The 12939-nt window shown below is 21.0% G+C and overlaps 1 protein-coding gene across 1 annotated transcript in view; it reads left to right on the top strand.

Annotated features, from left to right (window-relative positions):
* LOC117180744 (cystine/glutamate transporter-like) overlaps window positions 1–12939 on the top strand; it is a 43760-nt gene that overhangs the window by 1732 nt on the left and 29089 nt on the right. The window lies entirely within an intron of this gene.

Below are 12939 nucleotides of genomic sequence, written 5' to 3' on the forward strand. Positions count from 1 at the left end.
ATTTCATTTTGGTTTGACAATTTACCTTTTTTTAAAATTAATGTTTCTGGATAAAAAATTCAAATAATTTGGCTAAAAATTTAAACATTTGTTTCGAAAATCGTACTTTTGGTTTGAAATTTTCACAACTTTGTAGAAAATTCGTCTTCTAGATTTGAAATTGAACAATTTTTGACAAAAATGTAACTATTTTTTTGAAAATTCATTTTAAAAAAATTAACTGTTCCATTTTTGGTTGTAAGTTGATTTTTTTTATAGTTGAAAATATAACAGTTTTGTCAAAAATTCATCTTTTTGAATTAAAATCTCAAGAACTGAGTAGAAAATTCGTTTTTGATTAAAATAATCATTAAAATATTTCATTTTGGTTTGACAATTCACCTTTTTTTTTTTTTAAATTAATAATTTTGGGTAAAAATATCAAATAATCTGGCCGAAAATTTAAACGTTTGCTTCAATATTAATATTTTTGGATTGAAATTTTCACAATTTTGTAGAAAATTCGTCTTCTAGATTTGAAAATTGAACAATTTTTGACAAAAATGTAACTATTTTTTTGAAAATTCATTTAAAAAAATTAACTGTTCCATTTTTGGTTGTAATTTGATTTTTTTTATAGTTGAAAATATAACAGTTTTGTCAAAAATTCATCTTTTTGAATTAAAATCTCAAGAACTGAGTAGAAAATTCATTTTTGAATTGAAAATTGAGCTTGAAAATTGAGCAATTTTATAAAAAATTTAACTAATTAGTTCAAAATTCGTTTTTCGAACAACAAAAAATTTTTAATATAATTTTTTGTTGACAATTATTTAGCTTATTTAGTTAAAAATATAACTGTTGTGTGCAACATTTATCTTGTTGGTTTAAAAATTCAAGAATTTGGTAGAAAATTTAAATATATTGTTGAAAATCCACTTATTAATTGAAAATGTGTCTTAAAGTTTTGGTTGACAATTTATCCTTTTTTGTTTTGAAAATTAATTTTTTTGATTGAAAAATTCAAATAATTTAACTGAAAAGTTAAACATTTGTTTCAAAATTAATACTTTTGGGTTGAAGTTTTCACTCTTTTGTCAAAAATTCCTTATCTGGGCTTGAAAATTCAACTACTTTGTTGAAAATTAATTTTCGAAAAAAAATATTATTTAAATATTTCATTTTTGTTTGACAATTGATCTTTTTTTAGTTGAAAATTTATGTTTTTGGGTTGAAAAATCAAACAATTTGGCCCAACATTTAAACATTTGTTTCAATTTTAATACTTTTGGGTTGAAATTGAGCAATTTTGTAGAAAATTCGTCTTCTAGACTTGAAAATTGAGCAATTTTGTAAACAATTTAACTAATTTGTTGAAAATTCGTTTTTTCGAACAAAAAGAAATTAAAAATATAATTTTTGTTTGACAGTTATTTAGCTTATTTAGTTAAAAATATAACTGTTTTGTGCAACATTTATCTTTTTGGTATAAAAATTCAAGAATTTGGTAGAAAATTTAAATATATTGTTGAAAATTTACTTTTTAATTGAAAATGTGTCTTAAAGTTTTGGTTGACAATTTATCTTTTTTTTCCGAAAATTAACTTTTTTTGTGAACAATTTAAATAATCTGGCCGAAAAATTAAACATTTGTTTCAAAATTAATACTTTTGTGTTGAAATTTTCACAATGTTGTAGAAAATTTGCTTTCTAGGCTTGAAAATTTATAAATTTTGTGAAAAAATTAAACTAATTTGTTGAAAATTCGTTTTCGTAAAAAAAATTTTTAATTATATTTTTTGTGGACAATTATTTATCTTATTTCGTCAAAAATATAACTGTTGTTGCGACAATTATCTTTTTGAATTAAAAATTCAATAATTTGATAGAAAATTTAAATATATTGTTGAAAATTTACTTTTTAATTAAAAATGTGTCTATTAAAGTTTTGGCTGACAATTTATCTTTTTTTTTTTGTTGAAAATTTGTCTTTTCGGGTGAAAAATTCAAATAATCTGTTCCAAAATTTAAACATTTGTTTCAATTTTAATACTTTTGTGTTGAAATTTTCACAATTTTGTAGAAAATTTGCTTTCTAGGCTTGAAAATTTAACAATTTTGTGAAAAAATTAAACTAATTTGTTGAAAATTCGTTTTCGTAAAAAAAATGTTTAATTATATTTTTTTGGACAATTATTTATTTTATTTAGTCAAAAATATAACTCTTGTTGCGACAATTATCTTTTTAAATTAAAAATTCAATAATTTGATAGAAAATTTAAATATATTTTTGAAAATTCACTTTTTAATTAAAAATGTGTCTATTAAAGTTTTGGCTGACAATTTATCTTTTTTTTTTGTTGAAAATTTGTCTTTTCGAGTGAAAAATTCAAAGAATCTGTTCCAAAATTTAAACATTTGTTTCAAAATTAATACTTTTGAGTTGAATTGTTAACTCTTTTGTCGAAAATTCGTCTTCTGGGCTTGAAAATTCAACCATGCAACAATTGGGTAAAAAATGTAACTATTTTGTCTTAAAATCACCACTGTGTTGCAAAATTTAATCTTTTGAGCTTAAAAATTCAAGAATTGGGTAAAAAATTTATCTAAATTTATTTTTAAAAAATTCTTTTGACAAAAAATGTAACTATTACATTTTTGGTTGATAATTTATCTTTTTTATTTGAAAATTAAACTGTTTTATTCTAAATTCGTCTACTTGGGTTGTTGTAAATTCAATTATTTTAATAGAAAATTCGTATTTTGGGGTTAAAAATTCAATTAATTTGGCCGAAAATTTAAACATTTGTTTCAAATTTCTTACTTTTGGGTAGAAATCTTCACTCTTTTGTTGAAGATTTGTTTTCGAAAAAACTAATAATTTAAATACTTTATTTTTGATTAACAATTTATCTTTTTTGGTTGAAAATATAAAATTTTTGTCGAAAATTCGTTTTTTTTGAGATGAAAATTCAACATTTCGATAGAAAATTTAATTCTTTTGTTACAAAATTCAGTTTTTAACTGAAAATGTAACTATTACATTTTTGGTTGCCAAATTATTTTGTCGTTGTTGAAAATTAGTCTTTTTGGGTTAAAAATTCAATTAATATGGTAAAAAATTCAAATATTTGTTTTCAAAATTTATACTTTTGGCTTGAATTTTCTCTCTTTAATCGAAAATTCGTCTTCTAGATTTGAAAATTCAACTATTTATGTAAAAAATTTAACTATTTTATTGAAAATTCGTTTTCGAAAAAACTGAAAATTTCAATATTTCATTTTTGGTTTGCAATGTATCTTTTTCAATTGAAAATATAACTGTTTTATCAAAAATTTATCGTTTTCGGTTAAAAATTTAATTAATTTGATAGAAAATTGAACAATTTTGTTAAAAATTAATTTTTAAACTAAAATCTTAACAATTTTATTTTTAGCAGACAATTGATCTTTTTTAGTTAAAAATGTAACTGTTTTTTTTAAATTTATTTTTATTAGTCTTAAAAATTCAAAAATTTAGTAAAAAACTTAAACAATTTTATGAAAAATCTCTTTTTAAATAAAAATTAAACTATTAAATATTTTAGTGGCAATTTATTTTTTTTAGCTAAAAATTCAATATTTTTTGGAATTTTTTTTTTATAGAAAATTCAATTAATTTGGAAACAAATCTAAAGAATTGTTTTAAAATTAATACTTTTCTGCTAAAATATATATGTTTTGTGCCTATTTTATTCTCAGGCAAATTATTTTTTTAACATTTTTGAATTTTCACAAGAGTAAAGTTATGTAATATGCAAAAAATAAAAATAGAAGGAAATTATTATTATTATTATTTTTTTTGAGAAAAAAAGATTTTTTCATTTTTTCTTAAAATATGAAGTTTCGATATCAAATTCTGCATTAGAACTTTCAATATTTGGTTAGAAATTTCATTGTTTTGTAGAAAATTCGTATTTTTTAGTTGAAATTCCAATTAATTTGGAAAAAAATTAAAATTTTTGTTTCAAAATTCATTTTTTGTCTTAAAGTCTCCACTGTTTTACAAAAAAATTGTTTCTTTTTGGGTTTAAAATTCAACAATTTGAAAGAAAATTTAAATTGTCAAAAATTTGTTTCTTAATGTCTTAACCAATAATTTAATTATTAAATTTTTGATTGAAAATTTATCAGAAAATTCTACAATTGGTTTGAAAATTTATTTTTCGAAAAAAAATTGAAGTATTAAAATTTAAGAAATATAAATGAGATTAAAATAAAATTTCGAATTTCATTTAACGTTCAATAATTAAACTAATGTGCAGAATTCCTGAAAATAAAATGTTCCTATTGAAATTTAAAAAATGATACAAAAATTTTCCTAAAACAGAAAAGAAAAAAATTTATTTTTTTGGACAAAAATAAAAAAATAATAGCCTCAAAAATAAATTTTTTCCTTTTCTTTTTTAGGAAAATTTTTGTATCATTTTTTAAATTTCAATAGGAATGTTTTATGGTGGTGGTCCAAATTTGCTCTTTGAATTTTTGGTTTTATTTTCAGGAATTCTACACATAAATTTAACTGTAACATTTTTCGTTAATAATTCGTTTTTTTTAGTTGAAAATTCAACTATTTTCTCGAAAAGTCGTTTAACAATTAAAATTCGATTTCGAGAAAACTAACCATTTAACTATTTCATTTTTGTTTAAAAATATATCTTTTTTAGTTGAAAATATTATTTTTTTGTCAAAAATTTCGTCTTAAAAATTATTTTTTTTTTTTAAATTCATTTTATTTAAACTCCAAATTGATCTCTTTTATTTTTGGTTCACAATTTATTTTAAATCTTTAAAAATTAATTTGTTTTTATTGAAGATTCAATTATTTTTATTTTAAATCTCTTATTGATGGCATTTTTTCAAAGTGATTCATATTCGATTTTATAGTCAAATAAATAATTGAATCATCTTCTGTTCGTGATATTTATGCATTTTCGCAATCCGTTTAAAGTTATGTAATGTTTTAAATATAAGAAAAAAATTTCATTATTAAAAAAAAAAAATCTGAGAGAAACAAATAAGATTCCAAATGTTCTAAAATAGTAGATTGCTCAAGTTTAAAAAATGTCGAGGTCTTACCTCCTCAAGTTTTTACTTAGATAAAAAAAATGTCTTACAGATTGTATTTCTCTTTAAAAATATATTTGAGCACGCTCGAAGTATTTAAGAAAAAAATTGCTGAAAGAGTCAAAAGTAACTTTTCCAATTAATTAAATCTAATTAAATTAAAACTAATTAAATCAGTAATTTTGAATGATCTAAAGTTTACTGAAACTTCCACTGATTAAATAATTAATTAATAAATCAATAATATTGAATAAGAAATTAAATTATTAATTCATATTATTTAAAAAGTGAATTATTCATAAAATATCTAAAATCTAACTTTTATTTATTTTCATATAGTAAAAATCACTCCCTTTCCTTTTTTTCATTTTACAAAATAAAGAATGATTTATTTGTAACTTAGAATTTAACAGACAATTAAATTAATTATTGATCGAGAAAGAAATATTTTTACCTAGAAGAAAAAATTCAAACATTTTTAAAAATAGAAAAAGAAACTTGCATAATTTTAATTGCAATAAAATAGATATTAGAGAGGTTTAAAAATATTTTCTTTGCAGTTTGAGCTTTTATGATCCACCCTACAGTTCTTTGTCAATAGAAACTAAATATTTATACGCTTGAAGCAGTCATATACTTTTAGTCTATACCCGGTTATTAAATTCTAGACTCAGCTATTCAAGTAAAACATTTAGAGAAAAATTGATTGTGGATTTTATGAATTTTACCACTTGAATTAATTTTGTAGATAATAATAATATTCTTTTTCAATGAAATTAATTTATTATTGGGATGACTGAAAAATCCCGAAAAATAAAATTCCCGACACAGTAAAATTCCCGAATTAGAAAATTGTCGAAAAATAAAATTCGCTAATAATAAAATTTCCGAAAAATAAAAATACCGAATTGGAAAATTGCCGAAAAATAAAATTCGCCAATAATAAAATTGCCGAAAAATAAAAATACCGAATTGGAAAATTTCCGAATAATAAAATTTCAGAATTATAAAATATCTGAATTGTAAAATTCCCGAATTTTAACAAATAGAATTTTTTATAAATATATTTTATTGATTACAAATACAACAATAAGATATTAGTTTCAAAAATTAATTATTTTTAACATTTCAAATTTCGAAGCTTATTTCTTGAATTTAAAATAGCAATAATTTTAAATAAAATATTTCTAGGTAACGCATGTTTTTTTAATGTTCACAGTACTTGAAAAAATACAAAAAGCGTTCGAAAAAATTTATATTTATATTTAATATTTAATATTTAATTTATATTTAAATATATATTTATATTTCGAGTTTGTTTCAAAAACGTTACAAGGTACGTAGAAAATTTAACGAGAATTTTTTTCCAAGCGCACGTTTTCAAAAATAAGGAAGGCGATACAAAAATTATTGCTATTTTAAATTCAAGAAATAAGCTTCGAAATTTTAAATTTTTTAAATAATTTTTGAAACTAATGTCTTATTGTTGTATTTGTAATCAATAAAATATATTTATAAAGAATTCTAATTATTAAAATTCGGGAATTTTCCAATTCGGATATTTTATTAATCGGCAATTTTCTGTCGCGAATTTTATTATTCGTGAATTTTCCCATTCGGTAATATTATAAACTGTCGGGATTTTTAATATTCGGGAATTTTCCAATTCGGTAATATTATAAACTGTCGAAAATTCTATTATTCGGGAATTTCGCAATTCGGGAATTTTATAATTCTGAAATTTTATTATTCGGGAATTTTGCAATTTGGTATTTTTATTTTTCGGCAATTCTATTATTGGTGAATTTTATTTTTCGGCAATTTTGCAATTCGGTATTTTTATTTTTCGGTAATTTTATTATTCGTGTATTTTATTATTTGGGAATTTTCCATATCGGTATTTTTATTTTTCGGCAATTTTATTATTCGCGAATTTGATTAATCGAGAATTTTCTAAATCGGGAATTTTATTTTTCGGGATTTTTCAGTCGTTCCTTATTATTAATTAAAAAATTAAGATACTGGTCTTTGAATAATAGTGATCAGTAATTTATAATAATATTAATTATTTAATAAAATTACACATAAATTATTTAATAAAATAATTTATATTAATTTGTAATTTATTTAAAATTCAACTACTTTTTTTAATTCTGCTTTTGTGTGTGTCAATATTTCATAAGGTTTAGTAGAACATTCATCTTTTGTTTTAGTTAAAAATTCAGCTGTCTGATTAAAAATGAATATTATTTAATTGAGGATCAAACTATTTTCTTAAAAATTAATATTTGTTTAGTTGGAATATCATCTCTTCGATTCAAAATTTTTTATTTTGTTTTGAAAATTTATTTTTTAGGGTTCATCATTTTATATTAGTGAAAAATTTATCTCTTTGGTTAATAAAGATGAAAATTATTTGTTGAAAATTCATTTTTAACAACAAAAAAGTTGAAATTAAAAAAAAAGAGATTAATTTTAAAAGCAAACGACGAAGTTTCAACCAAAGTTTAAATTAAATTTTCAGTAAAAAAATTAATTTAAAAAAAGGATTTTCAACAAAATGGTAAAATTTGCAAACAGAAAGATAACTTTTAAACTAAAATAATGAGTTTTTCATCAAAAGACCAATTTTCATGAAAAAAGGTGAATTTTAAACAAATATAAATTTTATTTTATTATTTTTTTTTTAATTAATTGCTTTTATTTAAAATTCTGTTTTTTTTTTTTAATTTGGCCAGTTTTTAGAGGAAATTAAGCTTGATTTTCTGAAAATTCGCCTTTTTGATTAAAAAATTCATAATTTTAGTTGAAAACCCATTTTTTCGGTTGAAAATTTTTTTTTTTTTCGCTGAAAATTAATTTTTTTAACTGAAAATTAAACTATTCTAGTTGAAGATTCTTCATTTTATGTCAGTTGAAAATTAAATTTTTTCCTTAAAAATTCGTGCTTTGAATTAAAAGTTTAACAAATGGAATGAACTTTTTTTCTTTCTAAAGTAAAAAATCTTTATTCATTGAAATCTCGTATTCTTTATTGAAAAATTCTTTCTAGTTAAAAATTAATATTCTTGGTAGAAAATTGGACTATTTCGTTGGAAATACGTTATTTTTTGTTAAAATTATATTTTTTATTTCTGGTTGAAAATTTATCCTTTTTCGTTTAAAAATCATCTCTTCGGTTCAAAGTTCTTTTTGAAAATTCATTTTTTAAGTTAAATAATTTTATATGATTTTAAAATTAATCTCTGGTTGAATGAGATGAATTATTTGCTAAAAATTCGTCGTTTTAGTTGAAAATTTATCATTTTTCTTTAAAACTCATTTCTTTGGTTAAAAATTTAACTACTTTATTGAATATTAATTGCTTTTACTGGATATTAAATTTTTCCACTTTCGGTTGAAATTTGTTCTTATTTATTTGAAAATTGTTTATGTTTTAGAAATTGGAAATTCACCTTATTAGTAGAAAATTGGACTATTTTCTCTGAAAACAGATTTTTTTTTTAATTGAAAACTTGAATGTTGCTAGAAAATTAATTTTGTTATTGTTAACAATTCGTCTTTTTTATTGGAAAGTTCATCATTTTAATTGGAAATTTATTTTTTGGTTGCAAATTTGACTAATTGGTTAAAATTTAATTGTTTTTTATTGAAAATTTCATTTTTCCATTTTTTGTTGATATTTTTTCTTTTATAGTTGAAAATTCATGCATTTTGTTAAAAATAAAATCCTTTTTTGTTCAAAATTCATCTCTTCGGTTCAATTTTTTTTTGAAAATTCAGTTTTTAAGATACATCATTTTATATAAGTTCAAAATTTATCTCTGTTTGAATGAGATGATTTATTTGTTAACAATTCTTTTTTTTTTACTTGAAAATTCATCATTTTTCTTAAAAACTCATTTCTATGGTTGAAAATTTAACTACTTTATTGAAAATTCATTTTTTTCAATTAATTGCTTTTACTGAAAATTAAATTTTCCCATTTTCGGTTGAAATTTGTTCTTATTTAGTTGAAAATTTTTAATTGTTTGGAAATTCACCATTTTGGTAGAAAATTTGAGTATTTTCTCTGAAAATTCAGGTTATTTTTTAATTAAAAAATTGTCAGTGTTGTTGGAAAATTAATCTTTGTTTTTGTTGAAAATTCATCTTTTTGATTGGAAATTTATTTTTTGGTTACAAAATTTAACTAATTGGTTAAAATTGTTTTGTTTTGAAAATTTATTTTTGCAACTAAAAATTGAACTATTTTAGTGGACGATTCATAATTTTATATTACCTGCAATTTAATTGTTTTTTACTGAAAATACGTTTTTCCATTTTTTGTTGAAATTTGTTCTTTTATAATTGAAAATACTTGAAAATTGGTAAGTTTTGGTCGAAAATTTATATTTGTTTAAAATTCACCTTTTTCATAAAAATTGGTCTTTTGATGAAAAACTCATCATTTTAGTTGAAAGTTATCTTTGTGTTTGCAAATTTTAGCATTTCGTTGAAAATACTTTTTTTTTGTTAATTTTTTTGCTGAAAATTCAATTGAATCTTTGTTGAAACTTCGTCCTTTTGCTCTTAAAATTAATCTTTTTTTTTAATTTCAACTTTTTTGTTGCTAAAAATGCCACTATTATCATTGTAATAAAGTCTTTTTTTAAATAAATAAATGAATTAGAAACGATTAGTGGCAAGTCAGGGAATTTCCAAAATAAAAATGTTTGGCTATCTTGTTAAATAAATTTCTATTAATAGAAATTATTTTAATATAATTTATCAGACAAATATTTGATTTGAAAAAATTTGAAAAAAAAAAGAAAAAAAAGATTTGAAAAAATTGAATGACAACTTAAAACCCTAAGATTGCATCATTCACCCGCCAGTGCCCGAGAGGGCAAAAGCAAATCGCTCTGAAAATAGATTGGAACGCTTCTATATTTGTTCTCGTTAAAAGAAGATCTGAATGAAACCTTTTGATGAGTTTCGAAAAAAAAATAGTAATATACTTTCTTAATTCTTGGTGAAAAATTAATTTTAATGATCAGAACTTATTAGAGAATAAATAATTAACAATATTTATTATTTCGAGTTATTTTTAACGAAATTTCTAGTCATTTCTAGGGAACTCAAATATTTAGAAAGTTGCATCATTTGAAAATTTGGATCATAAAATAAAATATGTTAAATTTAAATTTAAATAAGAATTTTATTTTCTATTTTTGACCTTTTTACAAAAATTAATTTCTCATTAAATTGATCAAGAATAATTTACTTGATAATATTCTTACCAAGGTTATTTTGATAAAGACTATCCAAACATTACATTTTTTCGAATAAGTTAACATATTTTATTATTAAAGGAATAAGAATGGTTATTTTTATAATTTATTATAATAAATAATTTCTTTAGATCGAATTCGTAAGATTTAGTTGAATTATTATAATAATTTTAAGGCAATCTTTACTAGTAATTTTAGAAGTTGCAGTTTCATTTTTTAAGCTTAATTATTGTAACGTGTTTAATATTATTTATTTATTAATAATATTTATAGATTTATATATTTTTTTTAAATTTAAATATTTTTATTTATTCTGTCAGAATTGGAAGAATTTTTCTTCTTAAAAATATTAATTAATTTTATCCTTATGAAATTCTTTGATTAAATATAATTATTTTACTATTTTTTTGAAAAAAGAGAGTAGATCATTTTGTTGATTTAACTTGAATTATTTTTTGTCTGGATTTTTTTTTAGTAGCAGAAAAAACTTTTTTTGTTTAAATGAAGTATTTTTTGGAATTATAATTTTTTTCAATCAGTAATTTTTTTTAAATTTTTAAAGTCTGAACCGGGACGACTAAAAAATCCCGAAAAATGAATTCCTGACACTGGAAAATTTCCGAATTGGAAAATTCCCGCATAATAGAATTCCCGAATAATAAAATTTCCGAATTGAAAAATTCCTGAATAATAAAATTTCCGAATTGGAAAATTATGAATTATGAAATTCTCGAATAATAAAATTCCCCACAGTTTATAAAATTACCGAATTTGAAAATTCCCGAATTTAAACAATTACACTTTTCTTTAAATTATCAGTTATTTATTAAAAATAAAATAATGAAATATTTGCATACAAAATTATTTTTAATGTTTAAGGTTTCTAAAATTATTGTTTCAATTTAAAATATCAATAATTGAAAAAAATATATTTCTGAATGAAATTTCTTTTCAATTATTGTTATTTCAAATTCAAGTAATAATTTTACAAACTTTAAACATTAAAAATAAATATTTTTTTAAATAAAAATATTTAACTATTATATTTTAAATAAATAAATAAATAATATTTAGGAAAAATTTAATTGTTCAAATTTGAAAATTTTCTTGTTCGGATATTTTATAATTCAATAATTTTCTGTCTTGAATTTTGTTATTCGAGAATATTCAAATTCGGTTATAATTTAAACTATCGCAAATTTTATTATTCAAGAATTTGCCAAATCGGTAATATTATCAACTTTTGGAAAATTTCATTATGCGGAAATTTTCCAATTCGGAAATTCTATTATTCGGAAATTTTATAATTCGGAAATTTTACAATCCGGAATTTTCTTATTTGGGAAATTTTAAATTCAGGAATTTTATAATTCGAGAATTTTATTGTTCAGCGGAAATCTTCCAAATAGGGAAATTTTTTATTCCAGAATTTTATTGATCAGGAATTTCATCATTCAAAACTGTAATAATTGAACAATTTTTCAATTCGGGAAATTTATTATTCGGTAATTTAATTGCTTAGGAATTTTCCAATTCGAAAATTTTATTGTTTAGGAATTTCATAATTCGGGAATTTTATAATTTGGGAATTTTTTAATTCGGGAATTCTATTGTTCAGGAATTTTGTAATTCGGGAAATTTATTGTTCAGGAATTTTATTGTTCAGGAATTTTAGAATTTGGAAATTTTTCAATTCGGGAATTCTATTGTTCAGAAATTTTATAATTCGGGAATTTTATAACTTGGGAATTCTATTATTCGGAAATTTTATTTTTTAGGAATTTTATAATTCAGGAGTTTCCCAATTCGGGAATTTTATTTTTCAGGAATTTATCATTCTGGAAATTTCCCAATTCGGGAATTGTATTGTATAGGCATTTTATAATTTGGGGATTATATTGTTCAGCAAGAATTTTCCAAATCGGGAAATTTTCTATTTTTGAATTTTTCAATTCGACAAGTTTATTGACCGGGAATTTTATTGTTCAGGAATTTTATAATTCGGGAAATTTATTGTTTGGAAATTTTATTGTTTAGGAATTTTATTGTTCAGTGGGAACTTTCCAAATAAATAAATTTTTTATTCGGGTTTTTTTTTTCAATTCGGGAATTTTCCAAATCGGGAGTTTTAGTGTTTCGAAATTTTATAATCCAGGAGTTTCCCAATTCGGGAATTTTATTTTTTTAGGAATTTATAATTCTGGAAATTTCCCAATTCGGGAATTGTATTGTATAGACATTTTATAATTTGGGGATTATATTGTTCAGCGAGAATTTTCCAAATCGGGAAATTTTCTATTTTTGAATTTTTCAATTCGAAAAGTTTATTGACCGGGAATTTTATTGTTCAGGAATTTTATAATTCGGGAAATCTATTGTTTGGAAATTTTATTGTTTAGGAATTTTATTGCTCAGTGGGAACTTTCCAAATGAATAAATTTTTTATTCGGGATTTTTTTCAATTCGGGAATTTTCCAATTCGGGAGTTTTAGTGTTTCGAAATTTTATAATCCAGGAGTTTCCCAATTCGGGAATTTTATTTTTTTAGGAATTTATAATTCTGGAAATTTCCCAATTCGGG

This window comes from Belonocnema kinseyi, chromosome 9 (assembly GCF_010883055.1).
Source record: "Belonocnema kinseyi isolate 2016_QV_RU_SX_M_011 chromosome 9, B_treatae_v1, whole genome shotgun sequence".
NCBI lineage: Eukaryota > Metazoa > Arthropoda > Insecta > Hymenoptera > Cynipidae > Belonocnema > Belonocnema kinseyi.